Below are 16556 nucleotides of genomic sequence, written 5' to 3' on the forward strand. Positions count from 1 at the left end.
GCCTGATTAAAGGTTTACCTTGATAAGGTAAATTAAGTAAATAAATATTACCTTCATTAAACAAATTACATAAGATAAGAGTTAAACTACCTCCTTTAGTATCAAAAACTAATGTGCATCATACACCTTAATGTAAAAAGGTAGGCTAAACAAGCTAATGTGTTCATACCCCATTTATAAAGGTATCAATCCTCTCCTTTTTAATGACCAACAACTCTACAAAACTTCTCTTCCTTTCAACATTAGTGATAGGAACGATCCTGTCCATTTCATCAAATTCCTGATTTGGAGTTTGAATAGGCCTTGGGATCATCTTACGTTCATTTATTCCACTCCTAACAAGAAATAAAAGTATAATAATAAATGAATCATCAATTAAATATTTTATTGTCCAAGCAATATCATTGACACTATTATTGTTTTCAATTTTGTTGATTCAAATAAAGTATCCAATAGGACGTGAAATAGAATTTATTCCATCAATAATAATCAGATCTAGATTATTATTAAAGATTGGAGCTGCACCTTTTCATTTCTGATTTCTGGAAGTAATAGGAGCTTCGAGATGAGATAACTGCCTAACATTAATAACATGACAAAAAATTGCTCCAATAATGGTATTATCATATTGTATTCAACTAAGAACTTTCACTTGAACAATTATCATTTTAAGAATCATTGTTGGAGCAATAGGGGGTTTAAATAAAACATCTCTACGCCAACTTCTAGCATATTCTTAAATTAGACATTTAGGGTGAATAATTAGAGCCCTAAAAGTCAGAGAAAACATCTGAGAACTATATTTTATTATTTACTCACTACTAAGATTAATCATGGTTTTATTATTTAAGCAAATATACGTATTTTTCATGAACCAAATTTATTCAGCCAGAAATATAAAAACTGAAATTAAATTCATTATATTTTTATCTCTCCTATCTCTAGGTGGTTTACCACCATTTCTTGGATTTCTACCAAAATGAATTGTAATACAATCATTAATGGAAAACAACATAACAACTATTATAACTATTATAGTCGTATTAACTACAATTACACTTTATTATTACATACGTATTAGATTCTCAGCTTTAATTATGTCATACGAAGAAAATTCATGATCTATAAAGATAAAGTCTCAAAAATCAAGAATTATTCTTCCTATAACATTAATAATTTCAACAATAGGATTGATTTCAACATCAACCCTAATCTCATTATACTAAGGACTTAAGGTAATTAAACTAATAACCTTCAAAGTTATGATTAAAAGAATAATCTTTTGGGCCTTGGTAAAATTTTACACCTATAGAATTGCAGTCTAGAATCATACTTGAATATAAGACCAAAATATGGTAAGAGAGAAAATATCTCATAAGTAGATCTACAGTCTACCAACTAAAATTCAGCCATCTTACCGCAAAAATGATTATTCTCAACAAACCATAAGGACATTGGTACTTTGTACTTCCTATTTGGAGCGTGAGCAGGAATAGTAGGAACATCAATAAGAATACTTATCCATACTGAACTTGGTCAACCAGGATCTCTAATTGGAGATGACCAGATTTATAATGTTATTATTACAGTCCACACATTTGTAATAATTTTCTTTATAGTAATATCTAACATAATTGGTGGATTTGGTAATTGACTTGTACCATTAATAATTGGTGCACCATATATAGCATTCTGACAAATAAATAATATAAGTTTTTGATTACTATCACCTTCATTAACCCTTCTTCTTATATCTTCTATAGTAGATAACGGTGCTGTTACAGGATGAACAGTTTACCCCCTCTAACGGGAGCTATTCCACATGGGGGTGCATCTGTAGATCTAGCTATTTTCTCACTCCGCTTAGCAGGTGTATCATCTATTCTTGGTGCAGTAAACTTCATTACAACAGCAATTAATAAACGATCAGAAAGTATAGCTTTAGATCAAACACCTTTATTTGTTTGATCTGTAGCTATTACAGCCCTTCTTCTCCTTCTTTCACTTCCAGTTTTAGCACGAGCTATTACAATACTATTAACAGATCGAAATTTAAATACATCATTCTTCGACCCTGCGGGAGGAGCGGACCCAATTTTATACCAACACCTATTCTGATTCTTTGGGCACCCAGAAGTTTACATTCTAATTATACCCGGATTTTGTATTATTTCACACATTGTACGTCAAGAAAGAGAAAAAATTGAATCATTTGGAACATTAGGTATAATTTACGCCGTGTTATCAATTGGATTAATGGGATTTATTGTATGAGCACATCATATATTTACAGTAGGAATGGATGCTGACACACAGGCATACTTCACATCAGCAACAATAGTTATTGCCGTACCTACAGGAATTAAGGTATTCAGATGACTAGCTACACTATATGGAACTAAATTCAAGTTCAATCCACCATTATTATGAGCTCTAGGATTCATTTTCCTATTCACAGTTGGTGGATTAACAGGATTAGTATTAGCAAATTCATCACTTGATATTGTATTACATAATACATATTATGTAGTAGCCCACTTTGACTACGTATTATCTATAGGGGCAGTATTCGCAATTATAGGAGGTGTTATTCAATGATACCCACTATTCACAGGATTAACCATAAACAACACATGATTAAAAATCCAATTTACAATTATATTTGTTGGAGTAAACTTAACATTCTTCCCCCAAAACTTCTTAGGGTTAGCAGGAATACCACAACGATATTCAGACTACCCAGACGCATATACATCATGAAATGTAGTATCAAGAATTGGATCTACAATTTCTATTGTAGGAATTATTATATTCATTGTAATTATATGAGAAAAAATGGTTACAAACCGAGCAATTATATTTAGAGCTAATATAAGATCAACAGAATGGCTACAAAATAACCCACCTGCAGAACATAGTTACTCAGAATTACCATTAATTTCTAGATTCTAATATGGCAGATTAGTGCAGTAGATTTAAGCTCTACAAATAAAGATTTGATCTTTTATTAGAAATATATTCATAATGGCAACGTGATCAAATTTATCCCTGCAAGATGGAGCTTCACCATTAATGGAACAACTATCATCCTTTCATGATCATACTATGGTCATATTATTATTAATTACAGTAATTGTAGGTTATGCCATAAGTTATATTTTATTTACTGCCTATACAAACCGAAACATACTTCATGGACATTTAATTGAAACAATCTGAACAGCACTACCAGCAATTACCCTAATTTTTATTGCTTTACCATCATTACAACTATTATACTTACTTGATGATTCAGTAGACACAATAATTACAATTAAAACCATTGGACGACAATGATACTAAAGATACGAATATTCAGACTTTATAGACATAGAATTCGACATTTATATAACACCAGAACGAGATCTAGAAAATGATGGATTTCAACTTCTAGACGTAGATAACTGAACAATTCTCCCAATAAATACAGAAGTACGAGTATTAACAAGAGCATCAGATGTTCTCCACTCATGAGCAGTTCCTGCGTTAGGAGTTAAAATTGATGCAACACCAGGTCGACTAAATCAAGGAACATTTACAATATACCGACCTGGATTATTTTTCAGACAATGTTCAGAAATCTGTGGAGCAAACCACAGATTTATACCAATTGTAATTGAAAGAACTTCAGTAAATTTATTTATCAAGTGGTTATCTAAGATAATCTAAGGGGTTAGTTAAAATATATAACATTAGAGTGTCAATCAAAAATAACTAAACAATTAGTAGACCTTGAAACATCAGGTGACTGAAAGTAAGTAATGGTCTCTTAAACCAAACAATAGTAAATTAACGACTACTTCTGATGGGGAAATTAAATCTAAATCCCTCAAATATCTCCTCTCATATGGTTCTCCCTATTCAGTATATGTTCAGCTACATTAATCCTATTTAATCAAATAAACTTTTTCTCATTTAGACCTAACCTTATTAAAAGAGCAGAAAAAAGAACAATTGAGATAAAAAAACTTAAATTGAAAATGATAACAAACTTTTTCTCAACATTTGACCCATCAACTACCATCTTCACTTTATCATTAAATTGAACTAAAACATTTTTAGGACTATTATTAATCCCATCAATGTTCTGACTTACACCATCACGAATTAATATTATCGGAAATAAACTAAACCTAACCTTACACAACGAATTCAAAACACTACTAGGACCAAAATCCTGTAATGGAACAACATTCATCTTTATCTCAATTTTTATTATAATACTATTTAATAATTTTATAGGATTATTCCCTTACATCTTTACTAGAACAAGACATTTAGCATTAACATTTGCAATTGCCCTACCTATATGATAAAGATTCATATTATTTGGATGAATTAATCATACTAATCATATATTTACACACCTTGTTCCACAAGGAACACCACCTGCATTAATATCATTTATAGTATTAATTGAAACAATTAGAAATGTCATTCGACCAGGTACACTAGCAGTACGACTAGCAGCAAATATAATTGCAGGACATTTAGTATTAACCTTACTAGGAAACACAGGACCATCTATAGCAATAAACTTAATCTCACTACTAATTATTGAACAAATACTTCTATTAATTCTAGAATTAGCAGTGGCAATAATTCAAACTTATGTTTTCTCAATTTTAAGAACTTTATATTCTAGAGAAGTATATTAAACCTATGTTAACAACTCACTCAAATCACCCATTCCACTTAGTAGACTATAGGCCTTGACCACTAACAGGAGCAATTGGAGCAATAGTCCTAGTATCAGGATTAGCAAAATGATTTCACCTATTTAACATTAACTTATTTGTAACTGGATTTGTAATTACCTTACTAACTATAATTCAATGATGACGAGATGTAGTACGAGAAGGGACATACCAAGGACTACATACAGTGTTTGTATCAATTGGACTACGATGAGGAATAATCCTATTTATTGCATCAGAAGTATTATTCTTCGTTTCATTCTTCTAAGCCTTCTTTAGAAGAAGACTAGCACTAACAATTGATCTAGGAATATTATGACTGCCAATAGGAATTCAACCTTTTAATTCTATACAAATTCCATTACTTAATACAGCTATTCTTTTATCCTCAGGAGTAACTGTAACATGAGCACATCATAGTTTAATAGAATCAAACCATACTCAAGCATTACAAGGACTATTTTTTACAGTATTATTAGGACTATATTTCATAATACTTCAAGCATATGAATACTGAGAAGCACCTTTTACTATTGCAGACGCAGTTTATGGATCAACATTCTTTGTTGCACCTGTAAAATTTAAGGGAGCCAAGTTCTTTTCATCAAAAGACGTAATTTAAATATTTGCCACTCCTAGGCAAAAAAAAGACTCCCGCCCCTCATTTCAACGTGAATGTACCACAAAGTAACTTACTTATCTACAAAACTGAATACTACAACTGCTGCTGGTAATGATAGTAATAACAATAATAAATACGTGCATACTCTGCTCACTACGCTCAAATCAAACAAAGTTTTTCTCTGTAGCTAATTCTTCAATCACATCTTCATAATCTAGTTGCTGTGTTATGCCAGAATCCATGGAGTGAACGGCAAGATTGTTGACTTGCTCCTGCGGCATTGATGACAGCAAATAACTGTTGACTCTTTCGAGAAGTGAGAAAGTGCACTCGGCTGAACAACTGGTAGAAGCGATTGACAAAAATGAGCGTAGTGAAGTCTCCAAATTAGGAAACAGTTTTTGGATGTGGTTTTCACGCTATACTCTGTACCAACTACTTAGGGAGGCGATTGTTATCTTTGCTCCTCACGTACGCTTAAAAACGAATGATCTTATCACCCAAAAGTTCCTCCAAGTTCTCTTTACAACGATTTTGCAGTTTACTAAAACATTTCAACAGTTCAGTGTTGTCTCGATCAGAATAATTATTTAGCAACTCAAAACTGCTATAAACCCTTCCAATTATTTTTTGCTTTTTCCGATTCAGATATGAAGCTGTCTATAATAACAAGAAATGTACTCGCCCGAAAATATTCCTTTCCTTCAAAAGTAGTTGGCTGTTTCGTTCACTTTCAGTTTTTTTGATTTTTTCCTTTTTGTGGCTTGTTTGTACGTATTTAACTTTTTCTTTTTGATGCCAGCATCCTCATGTTTGATGTACATAGAGCGATTCTCTCGAATACATTCAGGTGAGAAATCGTACAACTTTATTACAGTCCCAATATTGGTATCAGCACTTCGCAACAATTTATTTGTAGCATTAAATTTCTTCAGTATGGTTGTCTGAAAAGTTTCCATATTCTGTAGACTGCTCAGCATTCCAGTCACTTCGCATCTTAGTGAAGCCTTCTGAGTTTCAATATCATTAATAATTTACAAATCTGATATTATTTCTCCCCAGTTATAATGGAAAGTATAAAGGCATCGTGATCCACTGACCAGCGTGTTTCGAAAGACTGTTTTACAGAGACTGAAGTATTTAATTTGGGTGCAAAATATTGCAATGGTTCGTTGATGCTTGAAAGTGTACATCTATCGCAACAAACGGAAAAATGAAGCCGCTTGAGGACAACGCATTGTTGCACATGATCCCAATAAGTTAAGGGAGTTAGCTGCACATGGAGTATACAAAGCAAGAGGGGTGATGTTTTAAATTATGGCTTGGAGAGCAGTAAAAGTACCAGCAATACTGCTTGATTTGTCGTGTGACTAATTTCTCCGTAAGTGAATGTCCATATCATATTTACTTAATAAGTTTATACGTGAATAACCTAAATGTCCTGAATTAGGAATAAAATAGATAAATCTTTCTGTGGTGTCACCGCCAGACACCACACTTGCTAGGTGGTAGCTTTTAAATCGGCCGCGGTCCGCTAGTATACGACGGACCCGCATGTCGGCACTGTCAGTGATGGCAGACCGAGCGCCGCCACACGGCAGGTCTAGAGAGACGTACTAGCACTCGCCCCAGTTGTACAGCCGACGTAGCTAGCAACAGACACTGACGAAGACTCTCTCATTTGCCGAGAAGATAGTTAGCATAGCCTTCAGCTAAGTCAATTGCTACGACCTAGCAAGGCGCCATCACCAAGTTATATTGAAATGATAATACTGTATCAACAAGACCAATGTTCCCCAATTGTGGATTAAAGTTAAGTATTCCAGCAGCTACGTACTTTTCTTTATAGCATTCATTACGTATCCTGTTTCAGACCTCACGCCATCCTGCGTGAGCTTATAGCGTGCATTTCGGCTTCCTCAAACAACACAGTGTTGGCACTTCTGCCGACACTTCATATTGGCAGGCAAATGTCGGGATGGTTCCTTTCAAAGGGCACAGCCGACTTCCTTCCCCGTCCTTCCCCAATCAGATGAGACCGATGACCTCGCTGTCTGGTCTCCTTCCCCGAAACAACCAACCAACCAACTTCATATTGGCGACGAGGCTTAAAAGAGGATTTCGCGTTCGTATTGCTCTAATTTATTTGTGTCATGGCTTCGCCACAATCTCCAGATGTACGTCCGAATTTTATCGCTTGCAGAATCAGCAGACGCAGGCCTTAATGGATGCCCTTGGGCAGCTCGTCCAGGGTCAACGTGCGATGCAAAACGATGCGGCAGCCGCCGCTTCCCCGCTCACGCAGCCGCAGCACGCCGTTGCACCACCTTTTCGCCCGTTTGACGCGGAAATGGAAAGCTGGACGGAGTGGTCACGCCAATTTGGATTCCATCTCGCCGCCTACAGAATTCAAGGTAATGAGCGGCAGCCTCACTTATTGTCTTGTGTTGGCGTGCACACGTACCGTGTGATAGTGAAATTATTTCCCCGACGCGACGTAGCAACTCTGTCCTACGAAGAAATTTTGTCTGCTTTAGATGCCTATTTCAAAGAATCGTTCAATGTAGTTGCAAAACGGTATACGTTCTTTCGTACAAAACTTACGGCCGGTCAAACTATTCGGGAGTTGGTTGCAACTTTGCAAGGCCTTACAAGGGATTGTGGTTTTGAGTCTGAATGTGGACTCCCTTATTCAGATACTATGGTGCGTGATGCAATTGCACAGAACGTTTCTGATGTATACGGGAGCAAATTTTGAAACTAATCAATCCCTCCCTTCAACAAGTGATAGACATATTGGATAGGCAAGAAACACTTGACTTTGCTCAGGCATCATTTGAAACTTCGCCAGCTGTGTGTCACACTAACCGGCCCGCCGGGCGAGCTGGACGGACCGGTAAACAGCCCTCACGCACGTCCGCGCAGCCATGTGTCCCGCGCCAGCAAGCAAATGCAGTGCTAAAATCATGCCTGCGGTGTGCAACCAGACATTCGCGTGAACATTGCCCGTCACGCCAAGCTATTTGCTTTTTCTGTAATACAAAGGGACATGTTCAGAGTGTTTGCCAGAAAAAGCTCAGATCGGACACTAACAACCATTCCAGGCCCTTTGCTTCGCGCCGGAATCGAACCAAGAATACTCAGGCTCGTGAACCTTCGCCCTTGGAAATTCATGTAGTTAATTCCACTCCGCCCAGTGCTAATCTCTCTAACAGCGACTGTGTTCGTCCCACAAAAAGTGTGCGTCGACGTCGCCGGAAATCACGTCAATTAGCAAGTGATTCTGTACCAGTGTCTGTTCACGTTGCACGAGACAGTCGCTCTTATTGTCAGCAGGACAATAAACTTTTTGTAGACTTGGACATTCTTGGCCACGTGATACCATTCCAGCACGATACCGGAGCTGCAGTTTCATTGATCAATAAAGACACGTACAAACAACTGGGCACACCTCCGTTGCGTGCCGCAAATGTTAAGTTACATAGTTACTCAGGACAGCATATCCCTGTGTTAGGACAGTGCAGCCTTCTTGCAACACACAAGGGACACACAAAACTTGTGTCATTTTACGTCCTTCGTTCTTCTTCTGCCGTGAACTTGTTTGGTTTAGATTTATTTCAGTTGTTTAACTTGTCTATAGTCAATCAGGTCCTCTCAGTGAACCAGACTGTGCCTTCAGACAGTGTTTCTCGTCTATGTGAAGAATTTGCTGACATTTTTGCACCGGGCCTTGGTTGCACTAAGAACTATCAAGCACATTTGCAACTGAAAGTCAACGCGCAACCGAAATTTTTCAGAGCGCGCAATGTTCCCCACGCATTGCGTGATGAGGCCGCAAGCACATTACACGATTTAGAATCACAAGGTGTAATTGAACGTGTGCAGGCTTCTCTCTGGGCATCACCCTTAGTAATTTTGCAAAAACCTTCCGGAAAATTGAGACTTTGCATGGACTTCAAGGCAACAGTGAATCCACAACTAGTGACTGCAACTTTTCCTTTACCCCACCCGGAAGATCTGTTTGACAAACTGTGCCCGGGTAAATATTTTTCGAAGTTGGACCTGGCAGATGCGTACTTGCAAATACCAGTGGATGACGAATCTCGGCGCGTCTTGGTGGTTAACATGCATCTTGGTTTGTACCAATTCAAAAGACTGCCATTCGGGTGTGCATCCGCCCCTGCATTGTTTCAGCAATATCTACAAACTGTTTGTGCCTCGGTCCCTACTGCAGTAAACTATCTGGACGATATTGTGATCTCCGGAAAGACAGAAGAAGAACATTTAGCCAATCTCAGAACATTATTTCAGGTCTTGCGACAAAATGGTCTTCGCTTGCGGAAGGACAAATGTGTGTTTTTTGCTCGGGACTTACCCTATTTGGGACATGTACTCAATGCCCAAGGCATACATCCCAGTCCAGAGCACCTCCGTGCCATACAAAACTTGCCTTCGCCGCAGAATATGAAGCAGCTACAGAGTGTGCTGGGAAAAATTAATTATTATAATAAATATATCCGGCATGCCTCTTCCATTTCAGCTCCGCTTCATCGCTTACGCCGTAAAGGTGTTCCGTTCGTCTGGACGACGGAATGCGAACGCGCCTTTCGCCAGTTGAAATCGGCGTTGCTTTCTAATACTTGCCTTACGCCATTCGATCCCCAGAAACCCCTTTTGTTGATGGTAGATGCATCGGATTTCGGGATCGGAGCTGCGCTTGGGCACAAAGATGGCACGCATGATCGCCCTATTGCCTTTGCGTCCAAATTGCTCTCGTCTGCGCAACGAAATTATTCACAGATCGAGAAGGAAGCTTTGGCTCTCGTGTTTGGTGTTACAAAGTTTCATGATTTCTTATATGGTCGTCACTTTACCATCATCACAGACCACAAACCTTTGACATCGCTTTTTCATCCGTCCAAGCCTGTACCTCCGCGTACAGCGCAGAAATTCATTCGCTGGTCTATTTTCCTCTCGCGGTACCGCTACGATATCTTGTATCGGTCCACTGCTAAGCACGGAAACGCCGATGCGTTGTCCCGTTTGCCTGTTGCTGAGGATAGAGCATTCGATTCCTCCGAACTTGCTTGCATGTTCATTGATTCGGAAACCGATGACGTGGTCGAATCGTTTCCGATTGATTTTCGTCGTGTAGCTACACCCACAGCTGCTGACCCTGTCCTTACTACAGTTTTGCGTTTTGTTGCTACGCAATGGCCCTTGTCAAAGTCACGGATCGAGGATCCGTTGGTTCGTCGATTTTTTGCTCACAAGGAGAGACTTTTTGTACGACGTGGTGTTTTGTTGTTGCATTCTGATAATGATCAGTCCAGGGTCGTGGTCCCACGTTCGTTACAGTCCTCTGTCTTAAAGCTGCTCCACCAAGGACATTGGGGTATAGTACGAACGAAACAGCTTGCTCGTCAGCACTGTACTTGGTTCGGAATCGATGCTGCGATTACGAATATGTGCTCTTCTTGCATGGCGTGTGCCGAACAACAATCCGCGCCACCGCGGAAATTCTTTGCATGGCCGAAAGCCACTTCCCCTTGGCAACGCTTACACATCGATTTTGCTGGTCCATTCTGGAATGCTCGATGGTTGGTTGTGGTCGATTCTTTCAGTAATTTTCCTTTTGTTGTCAGGATGTCTTCCACGACGTCCTCTGCCGCCATCCAAGCGTTATCTGCTATCTTCTGCATAGAAGGTCTTCCACAGACTATTGTTTCCGACAATGGCCCACAATTCATGTCCGCAGAATTTTAGTCATTCTGCAAGGCCAATGGGATTCAACATCTTTCGTCCACGCCGTTTTCGCCTCAGTCAAACGGTGCCGCTGAACGATTGGTCCGGACTTTCAAGTCACAGATGTTGAAGTTGAAAGAGTCGCATTCTCGGGAGGACGCGTTATTGCTCTTTTTGTCCTCGTATCGCTCTCAGCCCCGCGATGGTCGCTCGCCGGCTGAGTTGCTCCATGGTCGTCCTCATCGAACCTTGATGTCTTTGCTGAATCCGCCGCATCAGGTTCCTGTGCAGCGGCAGACACTTGCTTTTGCCCCTGGCGACGTTGTATACTATCGCAACTATCGCGGTTCACGGCGTTGGCTCGCAGGGCACATTCTTCGCTGCCTCGGCCGCGCGATGTATTTGGTTTTGGGGGCCTCTGGTGAGGTGCGTCGGCATCTCAATCAGCTGCACCTCTGTCGTCGCACGGGTTCTGCCGCTCCCCGTCTGCTTTCAGCGACGGTGCCGTCCGGTCAGCGCCCTGGGGACCCATCTACTGGCTCGCCTCATCCCCAGGTGTTACCTACGCTGCCTTCCATTTTGCCCCATGGCGTCGCGCCGCCACCGCAGCCGCCGCCGGCGCCGTCCGCAGTGGACGCGTCGCTGCAGCCGCCGGGCGCCTCCCTGGGTCACGCGCCGCCGATCGCTTCCAGTGACCAGCTGTCCTCCGACATGGACCTCTTGCCCGCTCCGGACCAGATGTCGTCTTCGCCCGTCGGGTACCCCGACGCGATGGAGGTCGAATCTTCGGCCCCTCCTGTCTCTTTACGGGCGCATACACCGCATGTTGGCGTGCACCCTGGACTAGGTTTTCAGGCGTTTCCTAGCTCCCCTCGGACCGAATGGCCGGGTGCGGGTGGCACAGCCTCGCCTGTTGTTAGGCTCCCCACCTCGTCGCATACGTCATAATGGGGTCCTCCCCACGGCGGGCGGAAGCCTTATAACAACCGTTCGCCGATTTGCGGGGGAGGAATGTGGTGTCACCGCCAGACACCACACTTGCTAGGTGGTAGCTTTTAAATCGGCCGCGGTCCGCTAGTATACGACGGACCCGCGTGTCGCGACTGTCAGTGATGGCAGACCGAGCGCCGCCACACGGCAGGTCTAGAGAGACGTACTAGCACTCGCCCCAGTTGTACAGCCGATGTAGCTAGCAACAGACACTGACGAAGACTCTCTCATTTGCCGAGAAGATAGCATAGCCTTCAGCTAAGTCAATTGCTACGACCTAGCAAGGCGCCATCACCGAGTTATATTGAAATGATAATACTGTATCAACAAGACCAATGTTCCCCAATTGTGGATTAAAGTTAAGTATTCCAGCAGCTACGTACTTTTCTTTATAGCATTCATTACGTATCCTGTTTCAGACCTCACGCCATCCTGCGTGAGCTTATAGCGTGCATTTCGGCTTCCTCAAACAACACGGTGTTGGCACTTCTGCCGACACTTCACTTTCAACAGGAAACCCATCTTTCGACAAAAACCTTATAACAAATGACAGCTGATCCACATGATATTATCAGGTGTGGAGTCTCATATGGTGGAAAAATATATAGTTTACTTCACTTCATCTGCAATCTACACATGTCCAGAGAAATTAGAACAGATTGAGCGACTAGAGATAGGACGTACATGTTCACAGGACATGTGCATTAGTATGTTCTGCAGAAATGATTAACATTTCAGTCACCTCGGTTCAAAATGTTTCCTGTTGTCTAGTAGGCACACGGTCTGCCATTGGTCCAGATAATTACTCCGTGCGTGATGGCGTCGACTCGTGTAAGGCGTGAATGGCGCCGTGTGGTATATCCATCTATGCTGCAATCATCTGGTTCCAAAGTTCATCTGTATTGGTTGATACTGGATCACAGTACTGCACCCGTCGTTTCATATATGAGACACATTTTCGATTGGCGACAAGTTTAGTGGTTTGAGAGGGGGAGGAGACAGGGCAAAAGGCTGACGTCCTGTGACATCTCGAGGGCACGTGTTCATGCAGCAACACGTGGTCTTGCATCGACTTACTAAAAAATGTCGTCTGCGGTGTTGTGCAGAAAGGGTATGGCTGCGGGTCGCAGGACGTCATTCACGTAGGTCACACTGGTCACAGTGCCTGGACACGCCCAATTATGATTTGTGGTTGTACCCAACAGCACCCCACACCTTAAGGTCTTGAGCTGGAGCTGTATGTTTTGTGCGAATACAGTCATTGTGATGCTGCTCCTGCTGTCTGCGCCGAACCAAATGACGCCATCATTTTCAAACGAACAGTCCAGGTATAGTCAGTGATTCTCGCCGGGTTTTCATCTGGCGTGAACCAGGAACCAGATAACAACCCCTTAATGTCCTTGAAAGGGACCTGTATGGAGGTTGTGGTTTGATGGTATGGGGTGGGATTACGATTGGTGCACGTACAACCCTGCAAGTCTTTGACAGAGGAACCGTAACAGGTCAGGTGTATCGAGACGTCATTTTGCACCAGCATATCCGCTTTTTCAGGGGTGCAGCGGGTCCCACCTTCCTCCTGATGGATAATAACGCAAGGCCCCACCGAGCTGCCGTCGTGGAGTACCTTGAAACAGAAGATAACTGGCGAATGAAGTGGCCTGCCTGTTCTACAGACCTAAACCCCATCGATCACGTCTGGGATGCTCTCGGTCGACGTGGCACTGCACGTCTTCAAATCCCGAGGACACTTCAGGGGCTCCGACAGGCACTGGTGCGACAATGGGAGGCTATACCCCAGCAGCTGCTCGACCACCTGATCCAGAGTATGCCAACCTATTGTGTGGCCTGTGTACGTGTGCATGGTGATCATATTCCATATTGACGTCTGGGTACATGCGCAGGAAACAGTGACGTTTTGTAGCATATGTGTTTCGGGACGGTTTTATCAACTTATAACCCACACCATGGACGTACAGATCTGTGTCGTGTGTGTTCCCTAGGTGCCTACGCTATTAGCGCAGTTTTGTGTAGTGTCACGTTGTGTGGCACCACGTTCTGCAATTATCCTTAATTTATGTGCATGAGTGTATTTGTACTGCAATGATGAAAACAGATGAGGCAGTTCACCTGAAAAAGGAATGCAAAGAATTTCGGCGGGAGCATTATCAGGATAACAATCTTAAACTGGTTAAAAGTTATGTAAGTGGTGCAGTGCGCCCCAAAGTAGTTGAGTGCAATCAGAGACACAAAAGCGTTTTGTTCAGAAAGAGAAAGAAAATCGAAAGCCAACAGAAAATTGGCTTTTCAAAGAAGTGTGTGGATTTACTGTGACTTTTGAATTAGTCAAAATCATCGTGGTGTACTATACAAGTCGTGACCGCGAACTGAACATTCGTAGTGATCAGTTTGTGTAATATATGAGCAATCATGCTGTCACAGATAATCCGTTTTGTAATACTTTTTGGTATTAGATTTGGTTCGATATCGTAAGCTGGCTATTAAGAGTGGCGAATTGTGTGTGAGTGTCGATACTGTAACTTAAGACAAGCAGGAGATTGGAAGTATTTTTATATCAAACAAGAGACAATATATTGAAGTTTTCACTCACAAACTATCTATCCTTTAACAGCTCCGCTAACCTAACGCTAGAAAACATTTGGTGTAACCCGTAGAGGTGTGCAGTGTAGCTAGTTTCTGCTAGTTTTCTCCAGCTGACGAACACCACAAATGTTCTAACGGCTCAGCCGTGTGGACTGGGTTGGAGAAGAAGAAATTCACCGCAAGGTGAGTGAACATTTCTTTAGCATGAACAATTAACATCGCCGTTGCAGGTACATCTACACTTTCATATGTCTTCTCCAAAAAACTGTAAGAAACAAGGTTTCCAGCTGTGTCTGTGTCTCTAAATAACAGTAACTTGAAATTTGTCGAGTGCTGCATTTATTGCAGATTGAGTACTGTTATATATTCTGTAATGCATGAATTTATATCTGAGCAAAGATCATCTGGGATTTATATCTGAGTAAACTTAATCCTGGATTCACATCTGAGCAACGCTCACCCTGTACGCCCGTACCATTGTTGTATCATACACTGAAGCGCTAAAGAACCTGGTATAAGTATGTGTATTCAAATACAGAGATATGTAAACAGGCAGAATACAGCCCTACGGTCGGCAATGCCTATATAAGGCAACAAATGTCTGGCGCAGTTGTTAGATAGGTTACTGCTGCTAAAATGGCAGGTTATCAAGATTTAAGTGTATTTGAGCGTGGAGTTATAGTCGGCCCACGAGCGATGGGACACCATCTCGGAGGTAGCGATGAAGTGGGGATTTTCCCGTATGACCATTTCACAAGTGTACCTAGAACAACCTCTGACATAGCTGCGGCTGGAAAAAGAGTCTGCAAGAACAGAACCAGCGACGATTGTAGAGAATCGTTCAACGTAACAGAGGTGCAACCCTTCCACATATTGTTGCAGATTTTAATTCTGGACCATCATCAAGTGTCAGCATGCGAACCATCCAACAAAACATCATTGATATGGTATTTCGGAGCTGAAGGCACACTCGCTGAAGGCCCTAGATGACTGCAGGACACAAAGCTTAACGCCTCGCCTGGGCCCAGCAACACCGACATTGGACTATTGATGACTGGAAAAATGTTGCCTGGTCTCGTTTCAAATTTTATCAAACGGATGGACATGTACAGGTATGGTGTGGGGCATGTGTAGTTGGAGTGATATTGGATCCCTGATAAGTCTAGATGCGACTCTGACAGGTGACACATACGTAAGCATCCTGTCTTTAGTGGCACTACCATTTGGGTTAGGAAAAGTCAGTTTTTGTGCAGTATTTCTGAGCGCGCAAGTTACTGCCAGGTGCAGGCCTGTTTACAGTGAGTTACGCTCACCAACAGTTGCGAAGTAAAACAGAAGCCAGAGGGGCATAGAACCGCCAGAAAAAGTACCCGCAGCGGTTTGCATGGCGCAAGTCACAGGCAGAAGGGGCCCACTGGCCAACCTAAGTGTTATGAGTAAGTGACGCACAGCAGCATGTTTTGCAAAACAGAGGTGCACAGCCGCATATAAATAGGTGCTAGTTGACTAACAAAGCATTCAAGTGTGGCAGCTCTCCTATTCGGTGGGGCATGTCACATCACCAGTTACACACAGCAGCAGATGGGGCGCTAGCGTTCCAGTCCATGGCGGGTCGTTGGTTCGATCCTCTGAGGCCGATGCAGGGTCCATAGCCAGCCAGCGGTGGGCCACTTCACGGCTCGCTACCACAGACAGTCGTTTTGGCTTCCAACACACGCCAGAAGCATCGCGAGGCGAGGGCTGCAGATTCGGACTGCGCATCATAAGCGCTTGTTGTCGCCGCGATCTTAACCACGACGACGAAGAAGAAACACAGTGGCCTGCCTGAGGATCAGACCATGAGGCGCTGAGGCAACGGGGAC

This window comes from Schistocerca americana, chromosome 1, assembly GCF_021461395.2.
Source record: "Schistocerca americana isolate TAMUIC-IGC-003095 chromosome 1, iqSchAmer2.1, whole genome shotgun sequence".
NCBI lineage: Eukaryota > Metazoa > Arthropoda > Insecta > Orthoptera > Acrididae > Schistocerca > Schistocerca americana.